A 12,864-nucleotide genomic window follows, 5' to 3' on the forward strand; every position below is an offset into this window, starting at 1 on the left:
ATTGCCTGGCCCTTGATCATGCCTCCAATGTACTGTGGCTTAAGTATATCGAGGGAAGTCTAAAATTAAAGAGGAGATTTTTTTACTAACCCGTACCAGATGAAAAAGAGGGATTTGAACCTCTTAAAGGTGGCCTTCTTTGCGTAGGAAGACCAAGGCTCGAGAAGGAGCTCCTGAAGCCCAGTATACGTCGCTATGTTATGTTAAAAACCACCCTGACTGTGGAGCCAAACTTACTTGGGTTTATAAATTGTTATGATAGATTCTTGCTGACTAGGTTCCGGTTCGATCTTTTTCACCTTCTCCTCGCATATTCTAGGGTCAGAGTAAAGGTCAAAATTTGCCGTCCTGTGGCTGCGATGGTCAATCTCTCAGGACATGGTCCACTTTATGATGTTCCGTAATTTTTACGTTACACCCAGGAAGTCCTTTTTAATTTCAATTCTGAGAAAGACCAATTTCACGCAAGGGCATCCAGCTTTTATGTTTTTACAAATGCTTACGGGTAGCTCTGTTTTCTATGTGTTGAATTTTAAAAAAAATCTACCACAAGGTTAAGATCTGGCTGTGATTAATTGGCCTACACCTTTTATTTTTATGGCACATATCTCTTTTTGTATGGCCCTGCCAATTTGGTTGATCACTGTAATGTGTATGAGTTGTGATTCTGTGTCATGTTAATCTTGAGCGATCATCATATCTAGTATGGTCTGTGTGCTATTGGGGTCTTTGTATTTTGGATTGTTTTTAGCCATCTAAGTCATTGTCTAATTCGGTTTGCTCTCACGAGGACCAATATTTCGTTATATTTTATCATTCTATTTTAACATGTGGGGTTAGCAAGGCTGTCCTACAATTGCAGGTTATGTGGCTCTGAGGTGGAATATGCGAAACTCTTGTGTGTTTTGCAGAATTGTTTGTTTTGAAGAGGATCGAATTGGTAGTTCCCATATTCAACTAATTTGAAGAACATTCTGTCACTAAAGCACTGCCTATAATAATGATACAGAATCCCAATAGAGTCTAAAGCAACATAACCATGCTTTTTTTAACAAAAGAATTGTTTTAGTCACCTAGGGGGAGATTTACTAAGATTCTACGCCGTGTTTGCATCACAAAAGTGACACAAAAAGGCACAAAATCTTTTTTTCCTAATTTCATTTCCAGAAATAACGTGAAAGTAATGCGAAGCAGCGCATAGTGCTGCTTCGCATCACTTTGCGCCATGGGGGCGTACCACAGGTGGAGCATGGGCATTCCCATGCAACCACCCAAGGTTTCTCACGCTAAACCCAATTTACTAAATACGTTTTTCTCCTTCCTTTTCCGACTTTGCATGCGTGCTGCACTGTGCAGCACGCATACAAAGTGGGAAAAGGTTTCCCTTGTGCCTAGGCATAGTATTTTGTACAGGAAGGGCACCCTTCCTGTACAAAACCTATGCTGGACTCACACACACACCCTGGCACTAAGGTGGTGAATGGCGCACGGCAGCTGTAATCAGTGCGGGCATAAGGGAAAGGGGAGGAGAGAGCCATATCTTTGAAGATATGGTGCTCATGCGTAGTAGGATTGCTCTAACTTGTAATCTAATGAGGAAAACTCACATTTACAGTTAATACACCAACAAATAAGCTAATAAATGGCCAGCAAATAACAATGCTGCAGATTGCATAAACTCACAATAGGAATATAACAGTATCTCTTAAAACATGATGACTGCAGCAAGGTGGACATTTTGAAAAATCATTGCCTACCTGTACCCTTATGCCATACACAAGACTTCATAGATGGTATCATTAACTGATTTACTGTAAAGACAGAGACATTACATAGAGGGCACAAATAAGTTTTACCCCAAAATTTCCAGTTTACACAGATAGATCAGGTGCAAATTTTAAAGTCACATTTGCAGCTCTGCACTAGTTCAAAAATTAGTATATAGAAAACCAAACCAGTGTAAAAAGAATGATTTGTTTTGGTTGATCAGTGGAATTATGGGTGCCAAATTTAGTCATTACCAGTACAATCGATGTCACCTGGAAATTGCAGCTCCTTTTTCTAATCAAGCACATATGAGATCTATTAAAATATTATTTTCAATTGCATAGTTGATTGCTGGAACCAGATAGATCGAGAACTGATGAACATGCATTGACCCAAACAAAGTGAAAAGGGCTGCTATTCATTTCTTGGGTTGTATGGAGCTGTAGAAGAAGGTCACTTATAGAGCATCTACGAGTAAAGATCACTGCCGGTGTTTTCTGTGTATTAGCAATGACCTGGCACAGATAGTGTCAATGACAGGTCACCTACAACTCCATTTTTGAGGAGTTGTGTGACCAAACAATGCACAATACATGTAAACCTGAACTCTTGTAAACTGTTTTTAGGTTTCGACCTGGCGAGGGGCACGCAGTGCCCCTCCCAGTTCGAAAACTTTTGTCTTCAGTAGGGATGTTCGGACCGCCTCTGTTTCCAATTGGCTAGCTCCATAAATGGACGCTAGCCATTGGGAGACAGAGGCTGTCAATCACGCTTTCTCGGGAAAACGCGATTCGGGGGCGTTTCTCGGGCTTTTTTAAGCCCCACCCCTTTGTCCCGGGCCGCGCTGTGATTGGCTGCCGGCCCGGGACACCCCGTGACGTCATTCCCCTGGCCGCGCTGTGATTGGCTGCCGGCCCGGGACCTGACTTGTTTCTAGTAGGTATTAAAATGGCGCACTGTGCAGACACTTTATGGAGGGGTTTAGAGATGCACTACCTTCAATTAAGCTTTATGCTTAAAATTTTAACACAAATTTAACTAGAATTCTCAGTTTATTTTGTTGGCGTGCTGCAAGGGTGACACGTTTGTCTGAACCGTGTCAAAACTCAAACTTCCTACCTCGAGACCATAGGTCTCGACCCCTACGCACATTTACCAGTGGGGTTTACCCAATTCAATAATTTTTCTCAATCATACAAAATATATAATTTCTCCTTCTTGAAATATTTATTTTGACACCATAAATATTCATGTAATTTTCACAACATAAATTTACATTTAACTTGCATGTTATATTGTTCTCTAGAACACAACATAATATTACAGTCTTCTTCTGTCTTTCTTTTCAAGATGCTCTATGCATTTCGGGTCTTACATGACCCTTCATCAGGAGCAAGTGCCATCTACAAAGTAATACACAATAATGAGCTATTTATCGCAACAGGAGTAAAACAAACAGAATAACCAGTTTTAAAAAAAATCTCCAACATACAGTGTTTGAACACTCTGAAAAGTGTGTGTCACCCAACTTAAGAAACCACACCACCGTGATATCTATACTGCCAACCTTGTTGGAAATGCTTACTTGATATATTCAAAACGCTGCCCAATGAACCTGAAGATTGCAAAAAAGACTACTGTCAGTACATCTCTTACACTAAGCAATCACTGGTAAACTTTATTAGGAAACGCATCAATATCGACTTACCAGAATGACTCCTATGAGCAATCCAGAACCTGATCTTAATTCCAAACTGTCGTATGCAGCGTGAACCGCGACCAATGAACTGATCCTAAAGACAAGCAATACACAATGTCTGAGTTTAATCTATTCACCGACAATCTTTAGCCGACTGCACACTCCTCCATCATGTGCAGACAGCCACGCCCACCCCCAACTTTTCATTGGCCGTTTCTCTCTACGACACATAGGCTCGCCAATCAAACGGCTTCGCGGGGAATTTCGGAACACATTTGAAAATAAGTTGTTTTAAAGGTGTCCATCCGCCTTAGGAAATAATCCAGCTAAAAGTTGTCGTTTGGTCTGCTGAACGGAGGACCGTTCGTTGGGTGCTCCTGATTCGAGCAAAAAGAAGGTAACGGTGTCATTGCAAAGTTCTTTAGTGCTGTGCAACTTAGCCCGGTGAGTGTTGTGCGCGCGGCGGAAGGATACGCGGATTGCAGAAGGGCGGCGGCAGCGGTTTGCAGTGCGCGCCAAGGGTTCACTTAGACGAGTTAGGGGAGAACGGTGCGAGTATGCGCTGATGTCGGCGACGCTGCGCAGTTGACTTTTCGGCCCTCGGTGCCCTTGATGGACTTGCCGATCCTCGGCGGTCAACTTTTATTTACAGGTGAGATTGCATGAGTTTTGAAGGATCTGGGAGGATCCTTTATTTGCTGGGTGGGCTTTGAATTCTTGGGATTTGCTGCATCCGAAACGGAGGCGCCACTTGGGCCTGATAACGAGGGAACCCGACCAATGCATTTTTAATTCTTCGAGTATACCATTGATTGAATACAGCCGAGTGACCCTCAGCGCAAAGCTTAAACACCATATGCATTCGGGTAACTATAAATGTTATATTTTAATTGTTTGGGGAGCCTTTAGGGATGTTGTCAATAGTTTGTACACGGTTTTTCCAAGGGTCAGCATTACTGGTCTAAAGCATCGTGCCCTTTTGTTTGAGTTGTATGACCGCATGTTTGCTTCTGGCGGTCCAGATGTTGACTTGCTACACGCGTAAGCAAATACCCGGCCACTAGTGTCCTTATCGGTGCCTAATTTTGACTATTGATGCCGCCTCGCTCTTAGTAAATAAATATCTTGTTGGAAAAACTTTTTTAAAATATGGGATGCTGCTGGGCCGAGTAACCGGAAACTCTCTCTACCTGTTTGGTACTGAGGTTTCACCAGCTCTCTAAGATTAAGATCATATGCTGAAAGTATCAAGGCAAGCTCTTCAAGGGGGGGTGATATGGTTTTAAGGCTGCAGGCGTAGTAGATGAGTTTTTACTGTAGTGAAAACAGACTAGTAGATAGACGTCTGCGTTGCAATGTTGGCCTCACAAGTCAGTACTTGACATGTACACCTGAGTAACGATACAGCTTCCGAAGGATTACGTGAGCTACCTGTGTACTACTGGGTTTGTACACAGCAGTCGCCGTGCTCTTGGTGTATCTAGAGCGGTTCAAGTATTTTTTTTCCTAGATGCACCGACCTGTGCTGCAGTGATAGGTAGCGAGAGCCCAGCAAAGAACGAGTAGTGGGAATAGAGCCGCCTAGGTTACCCTGCACTGAATCCTGGTAGCGCAATGCAGGTCTTGGTGCAGGGTCCAGATGCAGTTGTCCCTACACCTGGCGTAGAGTCGCGAGAGCCCTGCCGCATCTCGACAGTGTTCATAGTTCATGTCTTAATACGATTGGAAAGGCAGAGGCAACTGTGTCCTTGTGGCTTGAACATGGTCTCAGGGACCGCTCGTGGTACTTGAGCAGCGAGACTGACGATCAGCGCCGGGTACTACTGGGCTGCGCGTTAGAGGCAGCTGTTCACCTCTCACAGGCCAAGCAGGGCTGCAAGGTACCTGTTGTACCAGCAACTAACGCGGCTGTGCGCCGTGTGCAGCACGCAGCCTATATTATAGCCCTTGGTGTGCAGACTTGTGATTCTGTAGCCCCTCACACTGTCAGTAAGGGTCCCGCGAGCGCCTTTGGGCCCGATTGGCACTACGGTCGCAGCTGTTGCGTCACTGACAGCTCCCGCGCTCTTTTGTTTGGTTTATGAAGGCGGGTGATGGCGGGCTTCGCGTGCATAGATACTGTTGGGGCTCACAACACTTTACCGTGTATTTCTCACAGTGGTTTGTAATCTTTTCAGGTAGGATCTCCAGTTACGAAGATGCCGCTATATGGGAAAATTGTGGTTATTAAAAGAAATGGTTCAGACGGAACTCACTTTCCATTGACTGCATCAAGCTGTTTGTTTGGGAGGTAAATTATTCATGTTACACTTAGTTTGTTATGATGGTTTAGATGTCAACAGAACTCAATTTACAGTTCGTGTTCGATAAATGCTTTGCTTTATTAGAAATGGTCCTATCTTGAAATGACTACTTGAGCACCTTGCGAAGAGAAGCACCCAATGTTTCTATTTCCTTAACATATTGTAGACAAGCTGGGGCGTCCTTTAACTACAAAGTTTTTGCATTTAAAGGTCTTTAGCATGTAGCCAAGGGTTTAATTTTGGGTTGCCAGCAGAATTTAGTCACTTGAAGTAGCAGCAGCAGTAGGATGATGTGATCCCGCCCAGTCATCTGCATTTTTGTATCTAGTTGCTTTACCCTTTAAACATTCGCCCCTTCTGTTTTAAATAATTAGCTGATACAGCAACTGCCCGTTGCCATAATTTGCTACTTGTAATGCGCGAGTAAGTTAACAACCTTGGTTTTTGGGCGTCTAAAATGCATCCCTGCATATCCTGACAGTTCAACCGTGCGAATTAGATGCCATAGACTGGAAATAGACAAAACGATGAGTTTCTATTTTATCTCTTCTAGTCTTTAATACCACCTTGCTTGAAGAGACGTAACATGGGCGTTTACTCGTAAAGTGGCAGCATTTCATGGCACCGCTGGTTTTCCGTGTCTTAATGCAGTTTTGGCGCATCTGCTATTCCTATTTGAATGCAAAGTGGGCGGTGGTGGTTAGTACCCGTAAACACGCCATCATAATAGTAGTCGAATAAATTACTAGGAAGCTATTTTGCGCATTTAGTAGAGTATTCTGTTAGTCTGTGTGAATCAAGTATCTGGAGTCGCTGTTTCACTTGACAGGTGTGCTTGCTACTTTAGTAAGCTTTTTATGATTGCACACTGCATGGAATACTGTTTGCAGGTGGATGGTATGCAAGCTGACTTGCGGTTAATGTGCGACTGTCATTGTTGTCCCCTTGCTATTACCATAATATGCATGTTCTATCCAGTTATAACTGATGTTGCTGAGCGTTTGGTATATTGAACGAGAACGTGGATGAAGTTTCTTGTCTTCCACTTCAGTTTGCATGTTAAACTAGTGTTCATTACATGAAGCATGCTTGAGGAAGGTAGAAGCCTGTTTATGTTTTTTTTTTTTTTTTTACACCACAGGAAAACTGAATGCGATATTCGCATCCAGCTGCCCCACGTGTCCAAAGAACACTGCAAAATCGAAGTTAATGAGAATAAAGAGGTAAATTCGCCCTTAGACAAATGTCTGTCAGCTCGTCAACTGGCTAGACAACCCTTTGTCAAAACGTCATACATATGATTCTTGTTTGCCAAAACTGCAGTTACACGTGCATGGTATACACATTTGCCATTTGGGGTGGGGGGGGGGGCAGGTCCTTGGTATCTCACGCAAACGGCGCTTCTGAATTGGACTTAACGAGTGTTACTGCAGTGATGTTATTTTAACCGGCTTTACAATTGGCAGGCTCAGATAACCATTCAGTTAGTCAAATTTATGAATAGCATTCAACTCGCTGAGCTATCTTGGCTGACAGCATTAATATTTGCAACTTTAAAAGCCAAGAGGCAGAGGTTCGTGTGTGTATATATATGTATGTTGTATTAAATGTCGGTGGTTCTCATTAACTCAATTTTCTAACGTTTCAGGCAATTGTAACCAATCTAAGTTCTGTAAATCCGACGCAGCTGAATGGTGTCTGTATTCAACAACCTGTGGCTCTCATGCATGGCGATATCTTAACTGTTATTGATCGTTCTTTCAGGTATGTTAAATCTGTCCAACTGCTTATTTTTTTATACTGGCACAACTGCCAGACAGCTCAGTTTTAAATGTCGGACCGTATGCCACTTTTCTGCTATGCAGTATCTGCACGTGGTGTGCTTCTGAATCTTTTGAAGGCTATCATTGTTTGGGCATAACCTATGCCTTTTATTACGTGCACTGCCCACGTTCTATTCTACACTTATTTAAATTTATTTGACTGTAATGTTTCTATTTAATTGGTCCAATAGTTAATCCTAGGATTATTCCAGAGTTCTCCTGCTATAATGGTTTGAGAAGGTTAATATAATCCTTGAGTTTTAGCAACTTTTATGAGATTTGTCTGAATCTCTAAATATTTGCAGTCTAACTTATTTCTATAAACTTTTGGTGTTAAATTACGTTTTATTTCCTTTCTTTATAGCCCTTTATTCCCCCTGAGGTGCTACCTTGTGTTTTTAGGTTTCGCCGTAGCAACTGCGTAGCGAAATCTAATGTTATCTCAATAATGGGGACTTGAAACCACCCCTTCTTCCATTGGCTAGCTCCATAAATGGAGGCTAGCCATTGGAAGAGATTGGCTGTCAATCGCGCTTTTCCTGTGAAAACGCGATTCGGGGGCCTTTCTCGGTCTTTTTTTAAGACCGCCCCTTTGTCCTGGGCCCGCTGTGATTGGCTGCCGGCCCGGGACACCCCCGTGACGTCATTCCCTGGGCCGCGCTGTGATTGGCTGGCCGACCCGGGACCTGACTTGTTATACTGCTTGAACTCGACCCCAAGATATCGGAGCTCTTTACATGAGTGCCAGTTGCATTATGGAGGGACACATTCATGTGTTTTTTAGGCACGGGTAGAATAAGTGGTTTGCTCAGAATCACACTGATGTTGAGCCTCTAGCCAGACTCGAACCTGATCCGCAGCTTCAAAGTCGGCCGATCTGGCTGTTAAGCCACACCCTCTTGAGGCATAGCCGGGCCACTCCTAGTAGTTGAGCACCGTATATTCAGCCCATGTATTTTTGCACACCAGTGACCTTTTTACCATAGCTGCATGGGTTTGAATCCCACCTCAGCCACTTATTATCTTTTTTTTCTTGTTGCAGTTTTTATACTGCTTGAACTCGACCCCAAGATGTCGGAGCGCTTTACATGAGCGCCAGTTGCAGTATGGAAAGACACATTCATGTGTTTTTTAGGCACGGGTAGATTAAGTGGTTTGCTCAGAATCACACTGATGTTGAGCCTCTAACCAGACTCGAACCTGGATCCGCAGCTTCAAAGTCCACTACATTCATTCATACCCCCACAACAGACATACATCCATCCCACTCCATCCATCCATCCATCCCACCACTCCATCCATACATCCCCCACTGCATCCAACCATCACACTCCATCCATCACAATCCATGCCACTAAATCCCTATTTACATCCACCACTCCATCCATCCATAGCCTCCCTCCATTCCATCCATACAAAACATCCACTCCATTCTGCCAGCCATCCCCTAATCCATCCATATATCCATCACCACACTACATTCATTCATAACACCACACCATACATCCATCCGTCCATCCCACTACATCCAACAATCTCATTTATTTGCTTCTTATTCGATGACTTTTTTTGTCTCGGATTGTACTCCGTGAGAGTGCATAGGTTTATCAGCTCTTTTCTTCTGTCCCCAGTGTGATCCCCACAAAATTTCCACCCCCCCTATGTTCAATGTTTCTCTCTCAGAGCTGTTGGCAATGTAAATAACAATGCCATTTTATTTATAAGTAAAAAAAAAAAAGTCATGAGCAATGCCAATAGCTCTAGCTTTTCCAAAGGCGAAACCATTGCATTGTAAATGCTTGTTCTGATATTGATGTTAAATTGTGAGCAAATGATTATGGCTTGTTTTGGTGGGGCACTGCTGGAGATTAGAAGCAAAATTCACGCAATTTACTTTTGTGTAATTATGTGAAATTTCATAAACTTGCATAAAATTACACAAAATGCAAAACAAGCATTTGACACTATATTTTAGTATGAAATGTGTCTATTTTGGATGCAATTGCATATTTGTGTTAAAAAGGGTGCAAAAAATACAAATGCCACAAACTGAAGTGTTCTGGCTGTTTAAATAGTTCACATGCAATTGCCCAATTTTTTTGCCACATAATGACATGACTTTGCATAATAGATACATTTTTTAGAACTACTCATACCAAGCGTAATGTGAAGTTACCAAAATTAGGCAAGGTCACACTGTGGCCTAATAGGGATGCTGGAGTGGAAATCAGTTTAAATGAAATTCATTTTACCAGCACACACATTGGGCTGATCCCCACTTATGCAGCAGCCCAACAGGTCCATGGACCTTGAGCCTTGTGGTTGAGGAGATCAGGAGCAAATTATCACAAATAGTAATCACAATATAAGAATATATATAGTTTTTAAGGGTTTTATTATTTTAAGTTTAGTAAATTGTCATTATTCAGAATCTTTTAAAGAATTGATAAAGAAATAATGGTTAATTCAATTATTATACATGCATTAAGCGTATGGTCCGGGATGCCCGCCACCCCTTCCACCACCAATCCCAATGGTAGGAGACAGACACAGTTTGAACTTTTGGAAGGCAGGGGGGGCCTAGCGACCCCCCCCAAGCTGTATTTATTAAAATATGAAACAAAATGTAAAACTTTAAATTAAAGCGTTTCATTTATCATGTACAGAATTCAACTTTCATTACACTTGATGAAGACAGGTATCCAGGCCAACCTTAACAAATCTCTAATACAAAGATTTTCCTAACCGAGTCTAACATCATGTCATAATGCATTGCATACGAATTTTGTACATCCTATCGTTAGGGGCCAACGCCAAGGTCTTTACCGGTGTCAGATCCCTATCACCAAATTTCTGCCCTCTCGTGTGAGTGGCGCATGCGCAGAGGGCTTTACCCTCATAGCCAACCGTAACTTCCCTTGTCATGGGGGCCCCCTTCCACTCGGCGCCAAATTAAGGTCGTCCGAGTTCCCGTGCGGGGTAACTGTAAGAAGGACAGAGTGGACTCCCCCCCTTTCCCCGCACTCTCTTCCGCCGGAGCGGATATCCGGCCCCCGGGAAATTCGTGGGAGGGGCATATAGCCATCTCCCCCTGGGAGGGGCCTATGGCCGTCTCCCCCTGGGTGATCCCATCCGTAATGGGTGCCGCCCCCCTGTGGGAGGGGCCAATGGCCGCCTCCCCCGGGCGCTCCCATCCATAATGGGTGGCGCCCCCACTAGGGACCTTGAAATCACTGCTCACTGATCATGACCTTACCGCCCGACCGAAGACTAAATAAATACGACAGTTAGTTACCTACTAGTGGGGAAAATTAAACAAAACAAACTTATGCCTAATCATAACTAGATACATCCCTCCCTGCTACCCCGCCCTTGTAGAGCGGATGTCCCAGAATAGTATCCAATTTACTATAAAGGTTGCTACTAAGGAGGAAAGGTCCTATAACAGAGAAACCATTTTTTTGCATACAGTTCATAACACTTCTACAAAGGAAAAAAGCCCTATAGACAGGTGTTCAGTTGCATACACAATCTTGGAATCAGTCTACAATGGGGAAAAACGGCCTAAAGAAGACGTTTTATGCATCAGAATCAATTGCAAATCACAACTTTGTTTACTCCCAAACTATTGCAACAGGGGCTGGTGGGTGGGTCAAAAAACTGCAGCTTGTTCCCTTGAGGGCTCACGAGCGACAAGTGGTGCAGCCTTCAGAGCGCGGGAACAAGAGGACGCCTGCCTGGACCCCCGTGCCTTTAACTTGCAGCGGGGAGGCGGGGCAGCAGCCCCCCCCACCCAAAAAGTGCACGGACTTCCGGGCGGGTGTTAGAACAACCCTCTTAGGCGGCGGGGGCGTGCTCCAACCACACCACTTTGGGCATACCGGCCAAGAACACGCCCCCCGCCTGCAAAGGTTTCCCGGGCGGTCGGGGCACCCAGCCATACGTTCGGGGTGACCGAGAGATCTCCCCTTTCCATATGGTTCGGGATGCCCGCCACCCCTTCCACCACCAATCCCAATGGTAGGAGACAGACACAGTTTGAACTTTTGGAAGGCAGGGGGGCCTCGCGACCCCCCCACCGTATTTATTAAAATATGAAACAAAATGTAAAACTTTAAATTAAAACGTTTCATTTATCATGTACAAAATTCAACTTTCATTACACTTGATGAAGACAGGTATCCAGGCTAACCTTAACAAATCTCTAATACAAAGATTTTCCTAACCGAGTCTAACATCATGTCATAATGCATTGCATACGAATTTTGTACATCCTATCGTTAGGGGCCAACGCCAAGGTCTTTACCGGTGTCAGATCCCTATCACCAAATTTCTGCCCTCTCGTGTGAGTGGTGCATGCGCTGAAGGCTTTACCCTTGTAGTCAACCGTAACTTCCCTTGTCATGGGGGCCCCCTTCCACTCGGCGCCATCTTAAGGTTGTCCGAGTTCCCGTGCGGGGTAACCGTAAGAAGGACAGCGTGGACTCCCCCCCTTTCCCCGCACTCTCTTCCGCCGGAGCGGATATCCGGCCCCCAGGAAATTCGTGGGAGGGGCATATAGCCGTCTCTCCCTGGGAGGGGCCTATGGCCGTCTCCCCCTGGGCGATCCCATCCGTAATGGGTGCCGCCCCCCTGTGGGAGGGGCCAATGGCCGCCTCCCCCCGGGTGCTCCCATCCATAATGGGTGACGCCCCCACTAGGGACCTTGAAATCACTGCTCACCGATCATGACCTTACCGCCCAGATAGTTGACCGATTATCTGGCCCCCCCACAACTCCTACAGGTCATGTCTCCTCAATCCCACTAGCCAAGCTATCATGTCTCCTATCAATATGTCATTCCCCACCCTGGACAGGTGTACCCCATCGTCTGAATAACAGTGGTCCCCCCAGATACACCCGTGAGGTATACTTTGAAGGTGGGTAGAACAAAACAATTTCTCCATTTTATTGTTGACCCTCTTTACCGAATGGTTCAATGCTGTCGTGGACCACCCACCCCTCCATACCGTCCTCGGAATCATGTGTGACCAAGCTATGGTGCACCCCGGGAGTTTCTTTGCTAACCAACTAACTGCTGAAAGTATGTGTTCCATTAAAGCCCGTCTGCCCAAGCTCACCAAGTCATTGCCCCCAATGTGCACTATGACTACTGATGGCGGTGACCTGTGCCGCCCTAACAATTCTTCCACAAAACTTTGCATTCGGTCAATACACAAACCGCCCTTCCCATGGAAGGACGCCCTGAAACCATATTCCTTAGATGTGTGGA

The 12,864-nt window shown here is 44.6% G+C and overlaps 1 long non-coding RNA gene across 1 annotated transcript; it reads left to right on the forward strand.

The window, feature by feature from the left end:
• Window positions 1–3,977: 3,977 nt before the first annotated feature.
• On the forward strand, window positions 3,978–6,943 carry LOC147688753 (uncharacterized). Its single transcript, XR_015300554.1, has 3 exons — window positions 3,978–4,118; window positions 5,644–5,756; window positions 6,911–6,943. It is a non-coding gene; the product is annotated as an uncharacterized LOC147688753 (long non-coding RNA).
• The last annotated feature ends 5,921 nt before the right edge of the window (window positions 6,944–12,864 follow it).

The sequence above is a fragment of the Lissotriton vulgaris genome, chromosome 10 (assembly GCF_964263255.1).
Source record: "Lissotriton vulgaris chromosome 10, aLisVul1.2, whole genome shotgun sequence".
Lineage (NCBI taxonomy): Eukaryota > Metazoa > Chordata > Amphibia > Caudata > Salamandridae > Lissotriton > Lissotriton vulgaris.